General features: G+C 43.4%; 1 protein-coding gene and 1 non-coding gene across 3 annotated transcripts in view; both read right to left on the bottom strand.

Moving 5' to 3' along the window:
* ZFHX3 (zinc finger homeobox 3) overlaps positions 1–12,254 on the bottom strand; it is a 277,099-nt gene that overhangs the window by 28,794 nt on the left and 236,051 nt on the right. The window lies entirely within an intron of this gene.
* On the bottom strand, positions 8,269–8,328 carry LOC135277306 (U7 small nuclear RNA). Its single transcript, XR_010344926.1, has one exon. It is a non-coding gene; the product is annotated as a U7 small nuclear RNA (small nuclear RNA).

The following is a 12,254-nucleotide window of genomic DNA, read 5'->3' as shown; positions in this document are numbered from 1 at the left end:
CAGGGTTTACAGTTAGGAAAACACTGCTATCTGCTCCTCCTTCCAGTAGAGGCAAACCAAAACACAGATTCTATTCCATACACTCATCCCCATCTTTTTGTTACTCTGCCCGACTAAAAACAACACCTGTTTTTACAGGACTGTGACTGCCTTGTAAATGCCCTCAATCTGCCTGCCACCCCACTATGGAATGAGTCAATTGTGCACTTGCTCAGTAGTGTGGATGAATGGGCACCGAGGCTGAGACCACCCAACTCATCTCACTCTCCCAGAGCTGAAAAGCAAACACAGTAACCCAGTGCAGCATTAGTTTCTCATAGGACCAAAGAGTCCATCCTCTTCCTTGAATGCTGAACACATGATGAATTGTGGTGAGGTTGCAGAGGTGAGAATTCTGGTTTCAGAAGCCACTATTCTTCCCCCCTGCATGGAGAGGCGAACTTTTATTATCTTTTTTTTTTCAAACTCAGACTGCTCTGGAATTCTAAAGCTTCTTTTGTGAGCTTGAGCTAAGGACCCATTATAAAGTATTTTAAAAAATAAAATCACCACTTGCTCACTCATTTCTCTTTCTTCCCAGTAATACAACAGCCCTGCTCTAACATAAAATGCAGCATCCACTGGTGCACAAACTTAAGGTTCATCTCCATTCTATCTAGGACAATCTGCATCTTTATTGGATCAAATCTGTCTAGAAGTGGATATTAGCCACCTGCAGCTCACTGGCCCCTTCTCTAAAGATAAAGCAATGCCATTCTTATAACAGATTCTATAAACACCCAGATCCAACCTCATTGTGTTTCCCTGAGTGATGTGAGGATAGCTCCTAAGAGTTAACTATGGCTGACTCTTCCCTTGCTTGGCCTCGGACATTAAAATGTCGGTCCCTATCAAGACATGATACCAAAGTCTTTACACAGTTTCTATAGATGGGCAAACAGTTGTATAAGTTCTGGCCAAGCACTGTGGCTCATGCCTGTAATTTTAGCACTTTGAGAGGCTGACGTGGGTGGACTGCTTGATCCCAGGAGTTCAAGACCGGCCTGGGCAACATGGTGAAACCCCATCTCTACAAAAATTAGCCAGGTGTGGTGGCAGGTGCCTGCAGTCCTAGCTACTACTCAGGTGGGAGTATCACCTGAGTCTGGGAGGTTAAGGCTGTGGTGAGCCATGATTGTGCCACTGTACTCCAGCCTGGGTGAGACTGTCTCAAAAAGAAGAAAAAAAAAGAGTTGTGCAAGTTCCCCACCGACCTGCTAGATGAGGGTTTATCACAGGCCACAATCGTTCTCTCAAGTTTCTTCTCTGTGAACAACTTCAAAAGGGCCAGAGTCTCAGAATCAATTTCTACTTCAGTTCTGTCACTAGCATACATCATAGGCATAAGTAAATGAAGTTGTGTGAATACCAAGAGAGAAAGTATGAGGTTTTCTACTTTGAAGGCTTTTCTAAACTTAAAACTCTAGAAGACATGTCACAATATATAAACCACTCTTTTAAAAATCAATTACTGGTCACTCTAAGCCTGCTATGATGTCACATAAGTGAAATGGAAATAGATGCACTCCAGAGACAAGACACAGTTTAGACAACTGGTGTCTGGAAACTTTGGTTTATACTGGCAACAAAAAACCAAACAACTTGAAGCATTAGTATCCGTAGTGGTTTGTACAATAATGAAAAAATGATGTGGAAACAATCTAGATCTCTTGCAACAATAGAGCACGGTGTAAGTAAAGAATGGTACAGCCATTCTACTGAGTATTGTAAGACATGAAAAATGATTGCTATGAAGCAGTATGGAAAAATCATTGAGAATACAAATCAGAAAAGAAGAAAAATGTGTATTGTCCCATGTTACAGCTATGTAAAAATTAGGTATTAGAAAAAAGACTAAAAGAAAATGATCATTGTCTTTAGGTGATGACATCATGGACCATTTTATAAGTTTTCCCATAGTCATTTTATTTTTAATATTACAGTTATCATTTAAGTTCAACTGTCCATGAAAAAGTTGGTATTTGAGACTGGGTGTGGCCCAGCAATTTGGGAGGCCAAGGCGGGTGGATCATCTGAGGCCAAGAGGTCAAGACCAGCCTGGCAAACGTGGCGAAACCTCATCTCTAATAAAAATACAAAATATTAGCCAGGTATGGTGGCAGGCGCCTATAATCCCAGCTACTTGGGAGGCTGAGGCCAGAGAATTGCTTGAATCTAGGAGCCAGAGGCTGCAGTGAGCCAGGATCGTGCCATTACACTCCAGCCTGGACAACAAGAGTGAAACTCCATCTCAAAAAAAAAAAAAAAAAGTTGGTATTTGGCTCTATACTGTGCAAAACATCAGAGGGTATTTTTTATTTTGCTAGTTAAAGCAATTTCTCTCGTTTTGGCAGTTATAAAATCCGAAAATATGTGTTAAATCTCAGTGAATCTTTCACAGGCAACATGTTGGGCTCCTGGGATTTCAAAGGGGATAAAAATGTGGGAAGGAATCATGCGACTGAATGCTCCAGATGACAAACCCTATAAAGCTAGGTAAATGGGATATCGTGGCAACGAAATGCTGGCTCAAACTTAACAGGATGCGAGCTGTGGATTCCATGCCACATAGACTTTCTAGAGAGTGAGAAAGCACTTGCTCTGCTTATTAGTGTTAATGGTGGCCCTACCCAACACGTGTTGATGAGGCACAGGAAAGCCTAGCATGTCCCTGTTAGGGAGTTCCAAAAATTCATAAGTCAGCTTTCTGGGCCAACAGCCACCACATCCCCTCATACTGTGATGGGGTGGCCAACTAAAACTCACGAAGACGAATGCTGAGAGAGACAGAACTGATTCATGATCGTCCATTTTATCCTCTTGGGTTCCTCTGCATTCTAGGCAAAAGAACTTCTTTCAAAGGGAAGCACAGTTGTCAATGCATGACTCCCTTAGGGGGAAAGGCACTTACGCATGGAGACACCAACTTCCAGATATCCTTTGATTTTATCATCGTTTGTTTGAAAAGGATTTGACCTCTAAAAATAATTACTTAAAAGTTACCCTTCTACTCTTGCTACTTAGAGGGAACAGGGAAGAGAGCTGATCTGCATTCATGCAACATTTTGTTTGGAATTTACAAGACATGGTTTTATTATATTCTAAGCATATAGAATAATGAAAATATGGCTAGCAAAACTCCATGTAGGTAATGATTTACTTTAAAGAACAGTAACACTTAGAAAGCCTAAAAAGTGGCTAAAGATGGTGGAAGCACAGCCTTTCAACATTCACAGTCCCTTGTAACTTTACCTGATAAAACCATTCTTGCTAGAACAAATTCTCACATAATCCCAATCTTTGCTAACAAATTCTACAGCTGAGTCACTGAAATTCTGGCCACAGAAAACTGAAGAGTTGTACTTGCAATCCCAGTGGACTTAATGCCAACAGAGGCTTCATTTTTTTCATTTAGAAACGGTACAACTCTGAAGCCAGGTAAGGCATGGAATTGCTGCTTCATCCAAGATAAACCTGAAGAAAAATTGGAAATAAAGTAAATATGGAACCTTATGGTCCGCCATTTTCAAGATATCCACTTGCCCTTCAAGAAAACCAACGTACTGGTAGAATGAGTTTCCCTGTTTCCTAAGCAGAATTCATCTTCTCACCACTCAGCGCACCAGTGAGCAGCTGGCATGGTGGGCAGCCTGGGATGCAAACCCGTCTCCCTCTGGACAGACACCTCCCTCCCTTGGGGAAATCCTGGGCAGGCAATGAGCTGCCTGCATTACTGGGAAGCTTCTTCTGCATCTCTTCATGGTAGAGTGACACTTGGAGGTGGTAATCACCAAAGTGCTGATCCTCTTCCTTTCTGACATCCCAGGGTGAGCCCACTGAGGGGCTGGGATGCTGCCTGACATTTGAACCTTGCGGAGAGTCCAAAGGCAGCCACCACCCCCACCTCTCAACCATCAGACTGTTAGCTAAAAAGTACCACTGACAGCCCCTCCATCTAAACTTCCATCTCCTAAACCAGCAACGTAATGGAGGAGCCAATTAAATGATTATTAATTCATGCTACTTTCCGTAAGCCAGAGGTTCTCATCGCCTTGCGTTCCGTAAACCAGCTTGCCACCTGCCCCAGAAATTTACAGCAATCTTTTATCTAGCTCCATTGACTAGGGGAAAAAAAAATTCACACAACTCCATACTCAATGTCTGAGTTGGGATAACTATCCCAACACACGAGACACAGATGTATCACCAGATATGAAAATGGTCATTCAGCTCAAAATTATAATTAAATGGAGGTGCAGTGTGTTTCCCATAACCCCTTCTCTCTCAGCTTCTCATACCTCATACTCCCTCTAGACAGCAGAAATGCAGTATTTCCAGAGGGTCATCTGTGCTTCTGGATTCTGTGATCTTCTTACTTTCATTGAAAGTGGAGTTACTCTTGGCATTTGCTTGCAATTCCTTCCCCAGAGGACAGGCTGGGCTTTCTTACTCGAATCTCCTGTGGAGTTACTGCACTTGATAAGTGGCCAGAGATCTGGCCAAATTTTCTTCCTTCCCCAACAGAGAGAACAACAGTTCCTTTAAAGAATCTGCTTTCCTGCCAGCTTGGTCTTTAAACATGCATGGTCTCATTCTGCCTCCAACCAAGCACTTAAAGATGTTTCAAAGAGGAGTAGGGGTGGCGGGGGAAGAAGATTTGTGTGAAGCAGATGCATGCACGTGTCCACTCAGTAAGGGGTGGTCTTCATGCCACAGCTAAAAAGAAGTTGGGGCTTCTCTATTCCCCATCCAAAGGAACAGAATCTGTCTCAACATCCAGCCTGGTGAAGTTAAGAACCTTCTGTTCAAAACACAGTCCTATTCTCAGGAAATGCAAGCTATCCTGTTCCCATATATCCCCAGAAAACATCTACCCCCAAAAGTAGACTATGCTACATAGGTATGGCAAGACAAAGAGGCCCATCCACTTCACAGACCTTTTGTTTCTAAAAAGGATTTCAAATAAAATTGGATTTATACTACAGATAGGTATAAGAGTTACTCAGGTTTGGAAAGGCTGATTATTTTTCTTCTCCAACTTAAATATGAACGAAATAGGTCAGCACTTTAAAAATCCAGTAGCTCTTAGGTATTATTGTTATGACTTTACTTTTTTTTTTTTGAGACGGAGTTTTGCTCTTGTTACCCAGGCTGGAGTGCAATGGCGCGATCTCGGCTCACTGCAACCTCCGCCTCCTGGGTTCAGGGTTCAGGCAATTCTCCTGCCTCAGCCTCCTGAGTAGCTGGGATTACAGGCACGCACCACCATGCCCAGCTAATTTTTTGTATTTTTAGTAGAGACGGGGTTTCACCATATTGATCAGGTTGGTCTCGATCTGTTGACCTCGTGATCCACCCGCCTCGGCCTCCCAAAGTGATGACTTTACTTTTTATTTGGAAATAATTATCACCTCACAGGAAGTTGCAAGAACAGTAGAGAGAGGGCCCATGTACACTTCACCCAGGTGTTACTTATTAAGCAGTTTAGATAAAGATTTCCAGGTCTTCAATCACTCTTCATTGTGATCCTGCCCCTCCAGCTCCTTCCCTCCCTCTCTCTCCACCACCCGCAGTCTTGCTTACATCTACCAAGACTTAGGGCCCTATGAGTGTCAGACACCTTCCCTGTCTTTTGGGAAAGCTCTGAGCCTCCCTCACCCAGCAAGGGCTCAGGACTTATTATCTAGTTAAAGAAGAAGTAGATTTCAAAACCTCACGCTTGTCAATGAGATCGCAGCCTTGAGGTTCAGCAAACCCCAGAATGTGTCAGACTCTCAGGCAGGGTTCATTAAAACACAGATCACAGCCCCTGTCCGGAGGTTCTGATTCAGTAGGTCTGAGTCAGATAATCTGCATTTCCAGTAAGTCCCCAGGGAATGCTGGTGGTCCAGGGACCACACTTTGAGAACAGCCGTCAGAACCAAAGCTTTGCGTAACTGGTAGGAGTCACATCGTTTTGTGGTCTAACTAGAATTAAATGAGAGGGCCTAGCAAGCATGGGCCAATCTGTCAGTCCACTTTAAATGACTCTGACGACATGATTCTCTCATCTAAACTCAGGGATGACAGCCAGGCCCAGTCTCATAGCCTAGATGTTTTAAAACACCCTCAGGCCATCTGCTTACTCTAAAACAAATGCAGACACCTTTAAAGCCAGAAATTCAGAAGGAATAAGCTCCACGTGTTCTGTTAGCAGCCTAATCCAGAATAAGGACAGACTCCCTTGTTTATGGAAATCTCTTTCTTTCCACACATCCTGTTCTGGAGAACCTCTGTGAAAAGAGGGCGAATATCTGTGGGCTCCTTCCACTTTGCTAAAGAGGAAGCATCTTTTGAGTGCTGGCTTCCTGCAGGACACAGCAGCTGAAGGCCCTCTTTGCTTCAGCCCTGGAAGGATGCACAGATCTATGCTAGTCCTCAGTTGCACAAGTCAGCAATCTGGGAATGGGGGGTCAGGCACCATTCTGTGGGGCTTCTGCTTTTTCTTCAGGAAGCAGCCTCTCTGGCAGGCTCTGGAAGCCTCAAAGTGGGACAGTGGGTGCACGCTGACCAGATGCTCTGCATCTTTGGGGACAATGATAGCACTAGGCCCTTCACCAGAGACATCAATCCACTGGACTGAATCCTTGCTGAAATATGCATAAGGCTAACCACACTGATTTGAGCTCCCAAAGGGCCATTCCACATTTCAGTTTCAAGACACCTTGCTCCCTTTATGTCAGGTTTGCAAATGAACCACCAGTCAAAACAGAGCCACCACCTGGTTTAGACCAACATCAGCTGTTGGTCTATTTAATGAAGTATAGGCATTGGGCTTCCACCATAAGCCTGGCTCATGCCAGGATTTGGAGGCTGGCTAAATATTCCTGACTTTGACCTGATTCCTGAAGTTGAGGTACTGAGTCAACCTGCCTGTCTTTGGCCTCTTGTTGGTTCCCCCAAAATATGCTGCCTTCCCCTGGCAAAGCTTCCTGCAGCTATGGCCATGGTATCTTGTGAGGATGGGTGGCCACAGTCCAGGGACACACTAGGGGGTCTGCACTTATCATGCTTCCCTGTGGCTTTATTACAGGACTGTGAAGACAACTAGAGGGGGAAGGAACCTCAGAGACCCTGGGACCAACAGAGGAAAAAGCCCAGAGGTGCAAGACCTAGATCAAAACCAGTCGCAAGCGAGTCATTCTCGGATTGGGCCAAAGTTAATTAACAGAGGCTCATTCAGTCTCCACAGAGTCAATCAATAATTAGGTTATTAGGGCCTCTGAGCCCCAACACAGTCTAGACTCTGAGAGACTGGAATATAACAGTATTCTTCTAGTTTCTTCTCCATTCCAAATCTATCTTCCTAAAATACTAAATTTTAAGAGTGCAAGTGAGCCTGTGAACACAAACAGATAAAATGTGGCTGTGTGTCCAGAATGGTGACAGACACAGAGAACTGCTGAATATAACTTCTCAGAGCCTTACAGATCGGCCTTCCCCCGAGGTCCGCCTAGGGCTTCTTTTTGCTAGTCCAGGTTCCACGGGAAAGTGTGAGAACCTGTACTTAGGGAAGAAAGACATTACTCAGGTCCCTGCAAGGCTGGAAACTGGGAATGATTCTCCACTTTCCCCACCAGATTTCAGCACTACAAAGACTGTCAACATCTCCTCTTGGTATTTTGTACAGAGAGAAAGACGCCCTACACTGAGTAATGTTTACATTTAGTATCAATGCTGCTTTCTGTCTCCATTGAGTTCCCACATTCAGTTCACTCACAGTACTCCAAAGGCCTGGGATAAGTGACCTGTGTGAAGGTGTGGGGAGGTGGTTCTGGAGCGCCTTCAGGGACTCTCAGGAACTGACATTTTCTCACATGTTGCTTGCCTAAGGTCAAGTTCTCTTTACCCGAAGGCATCAGTCAGTCCCCCTTGCTAAGTAATAAAGCACAGTGCTTGTAGAGCTGGCACAGTTGGTTCAGATCCTGGCTGTATGATTTCAAGCATCCTATCTGACTACACTGAGTTTTCCGTTTCCTCATCTGTCAAAGGGATAACACTGTCTACACACAGGGTTTCTGTGCCTCTAGCCAGAGATCAGCCGTATGACGCCTACCACAGAGTCTGGTACGTGGTGAAAGCGCAGACATTCGTTGCTATGGTTTCATTTTTAGAAGGATTGGGAAATAATACTGATGGGGCTACAATACCATAGAACGAGGGGAGAAACTTACTTATTTTTGCTTTTTTACAGGGTTTCCGACGAAGACCAGAAAGCCTGCTAAACAAATTCTAAAACCTGTAACACTGAAATTTGTTTTTTAGGACCAGCGAAGACACCCTAAATTTGTCTTTTCCATATACTAGGATGAAACAATCCTATTAACCCATGGATTTAATGTCTACAAAGCAGAAAGCAGAATAACTTGAAGGTACTTATGTCATGCTATTTTACCAACTGATTGTTAATGAAACATCTAAACGTATTAAGCACTTGCTAGGTGCTGGGGATTACAAAAATCAATGGTTGCCACATAGCTCCTGACCATAAACAGCTGACAACTGTATCCGACAACAAGAGAAGCACAGAATTTAAGTTCTCCTCCAATCGTCTACAAACCGAGAAAGTGATATGCTACGTGTTCTTTGGCTTTATAATGTAGGAAACTTATCTGACTCAGAAGACAAATTGGGGTTTGACTGCATCTGTGACACCCAAGAGTTCCCAATCTATGAGGCTCAGTTCTCTAGGCTGCAAAATAAAGGTAACATTGGACCCAAGAAGAATATGACAGCCTAATGACCATGCTCTAATATCCCCCATGGAAAGGCACAACGGTATTTGTTTTTTAACAATCATGATCATAACCACAGAGGTGCTTCCTCATTGGCACAAAAGTTAAATCTGGAACAAGGCAGGCAAGATTAACATGGCTACTCTATAAGAACAATATGCAAATCTATAAGGTATTTTCTATAGTGATGAACAATGATTTGCTCCTTAATCTACATTTTCACTGCCCTTTATCTATACCTTGATGATAGTTCTCATTATACTGTGTCATAATTATGTGATTACATACGACAACTCTTCTAGAAAGTGAGTTCCTTTTTCTTTTTCTTTGAATGTCCTGTACCTGCCTTAGATATCTGTGCAGGAAAATATTTGTTCAATTGATATGGTCCCTATCTCTCTTATGACTTACAATATAAATTCTCAAAGCCAAGACCTTTGAATTAACTAGAATTCGGGCAAGTCCAGATATACACCACAGCCTCTATTCTGGCTTCCCAACATTAAAATAGTTCACGGTTTTCAATTGTGAGACAGGATTCCGCCTGCAGTGACTTTAAGCAGCCAAGTATACTGAAGGTGGCCTGGGAAAAAAGGAGTGGAGAGTGAGAGGAGGGGGGACAAGCTGACTCTGGAAAAGTTGACACAGTCCCACAATTCCCTTCTATGTGTGAAAACATAAAACCAGAAACGGTTTCCATTGGCAGGACCGTGAACCACAAAGGGGCCACGCACACTGGGCTCCCAGCATTCCCTCACATGCACTCTGCTGCAAAAACAAATTTTTTACTCTTGGGTGAGGCGGAAAAATGAAACCAAGTACCGAAAAGACACAGAATTAATCCAAAATGATTTCTGAGGAGGTGTGGTGGTGGTGAATAGCCTGGTTTCTAGCCAACACCAGGGCTGAGATATGGGTGACCCCTCAAAGGCACGCATGTAAGTCTCCACGGACTCCTCTGTTGATGTCCTCATCCCACCGGCTCTGACAACACAGTGTGATCTGTCCCAAGAACACAGAACTAGGTAAAGGCATACGATGCTCTGACACCTCATCAAGAAAAGTAAGCTTGACGCTGCCTGACCTCCATGGAGAAAGTCTTGAACCCTTTATCCAGGCTACATTAACTACCCACAGACAAGGGAAATCTTTGAAAGTTATTAGCATTCCAACTTTAGTAATTAACATGCTCTAAGATACTATACTACTCTACAACTGGCCCTTCCCCAGTCATATTTTATGGATCTCCAGAATTGCTAAGAACCCATTTGGTTCAACCTGCCCCTTTGCAGATTAGGAAACTGAGGTCCAGAGACCTCAGGTCACGCAGGTAATCTTAGTGGCAGATTTAGGCCTTGACCCAGGGCTTCTGACTCCTTTGAGTCCTGTGTTTTCCCTAACCCATGTTTCCTCTCAGCACATACCTTCTTTTGTCTTTAGAGACTCAATTTGGGAAAAAAAAAAAGTAGTATTATTTTTTCACCCCCACCTTTCCATTCTTCGTCACAGGTTATATTACAGGCACTACGTTCCCCATACAAAGGCATCTCTATTTATACAAAGCTGTAAACAACAGGGAAAAAGGCGGGAGGGCTGGTAAGAGATTTGCACCAGGATGTGCCTGACCTGCTTATTTTCAACCTCAGTAATTAAAAAGGCAGCAGGTCTGTAGGAATTATTCATATGCGTCAGGAGCCATACACTATACATTTATGTTAAACATGTCAAATCCGATTGAAATCATGCCTGCCAGCCCCATATTCCATAAACATACTTTTCCCTAACAGTCACCCAGACCTTGCCAGCCCATTAATACTTCCTTTAATAGCAATCTTCTGCAGATTCAAATCAGGGACGCTCCACTGCACTAATTGCTGTGTTAGGTGACCATCCTAGATTTAAAAAAGTTAATAAAGTAAAATTGCTTCAGGCCAATCCTCTAGAAGAAAGAAAACATTCCAACTACCATTCTAACTCAAAACTCCACAGAAATACAAACATGAATGTCAGTCAGGGATTTGTGAAGCATTATTGTGGTGTCACTGCATTGAGCCATCTCCCTGCTTCCCCTTCCAACTCTCATTGTTTAAAAGCACCAATACACTCTGGTCATCTTGTCCCAGATTACCTTAACTAGACTCAGCTTGGTGCTCTGTGGCTGGAAACCATGATGACTACAGGAATTAAATAACCATCCTGCTATGATTCTTTGCCAAGAGTTCCATTTTTCCCCTAATTATTGGTGATAAAGCAGTGATTGTATATCACTTAATTTATTGCAATTAATGATTAATTGGATAATCACTGCATTAATCATTGCTCAGTGGCTGACACGGGGGGCTCTTCATTTGAGAATACACACATTCAAATCTATTCTGGCAAAAGAGAACACGGGTCATTTTCATGTTTCAAAAGAGAAAACCACAAAGTTGGACAGTGGCAATGGCTGTGCATGAAGGAAGAGAACAAAGAACCTTCCTATGCCCTTCACTGGCCCAAAGGAGCACATCACACTTTCCCTGACAAGACGTGCCCGGAGGGCCTGTCCATGTACTACCACTCACCATCTTGGAACTCTCAGACGGTTGGGACTAGTGGGTATCCCTTGTCCATGTTTCACAGAGGAGGTACCTGAGGCTTCGAGAGGCCAAGTGCCTCAACCAAGGTCAGCTGCTGGCTGGTGGGCTTCCTGACTCCAAATCTAGAGTCTTTCCACATCACCATCCTGCTTTCAGACTGAGCACAGTGCCAGCTCCTTACAGGATGCATATCCATGGTTGATAATCCAGTTCATTTTGAACGTAATGGTGACTGTCATGTTACTATAATCACTGTACAATGTCAGGAGACTGCTACTCCTTATACTTAGACATAGATGAAAACTAGATCAAATGATCAGACTGAAAATGATCCTTCTCTGAGAGTTGGTATATTGGTAAGAGCTCGGGCTCTGTCCTAAGTTAGAATAAGGGGAAAAGCCAGTGTGTAAATGTGAACCTGTCTGTATACCTTTTCACAAATTGCTAGAGTTCTCCAGCGTTCAGTTTCTTACCTGCCAAATGATGGGGTGGTTATTTATGGTATTCGTGTCATAGAGTGGGGGTGCGAATCAAGTGAGATAAGGTATGTGAAGCAGTGCTTCCTAACTTTTTTTTCACATCATGGCACACACATAAAAAATGATGGCAAATTGGGATAAACAGATGAAGCAGGACCTGTGAGCCACTCATGCCATGCCTGCTGGGAAGGACAGGTGTGAAGCTCCAGAATCGTGCCTGGCACAGGGTTAGAGCTTTATGCAGCCTTGAAAATTACCGGAAAGTTGCTATACCTGTGATGCATTCTCTCAGGGCTGGTTTGCTTTCTTTTGGTTATCTATAACTGCACACGTGGCTATTTAAATTTAAATTCATTAAAATTAAATACAGTTTAAAGTTCAGT

The sequence above is a fragment of the Aotus nancymaae genome, unplaced genomic scaffold (genome assembly GCF_030222135.1).
Source record: "Aotus nancymaae isolate 86718 unplaced genomic scaffold, 86718_ANA_hifiasm-v0.15.2.pri h1tg000030l, whole genome shotgun sequence".
Taxonomy (NCBI): domain Eukaryota; kingdom Metazoa; phylum Chordata; class Mammalia; order Primates; family Aotidae; genus Aotus; species Aotus nancymaae.
Note: the sequence above shows the minus strand (reverse complement) of the source record. Positions and strands in the feature narration are given on the sequence as shown.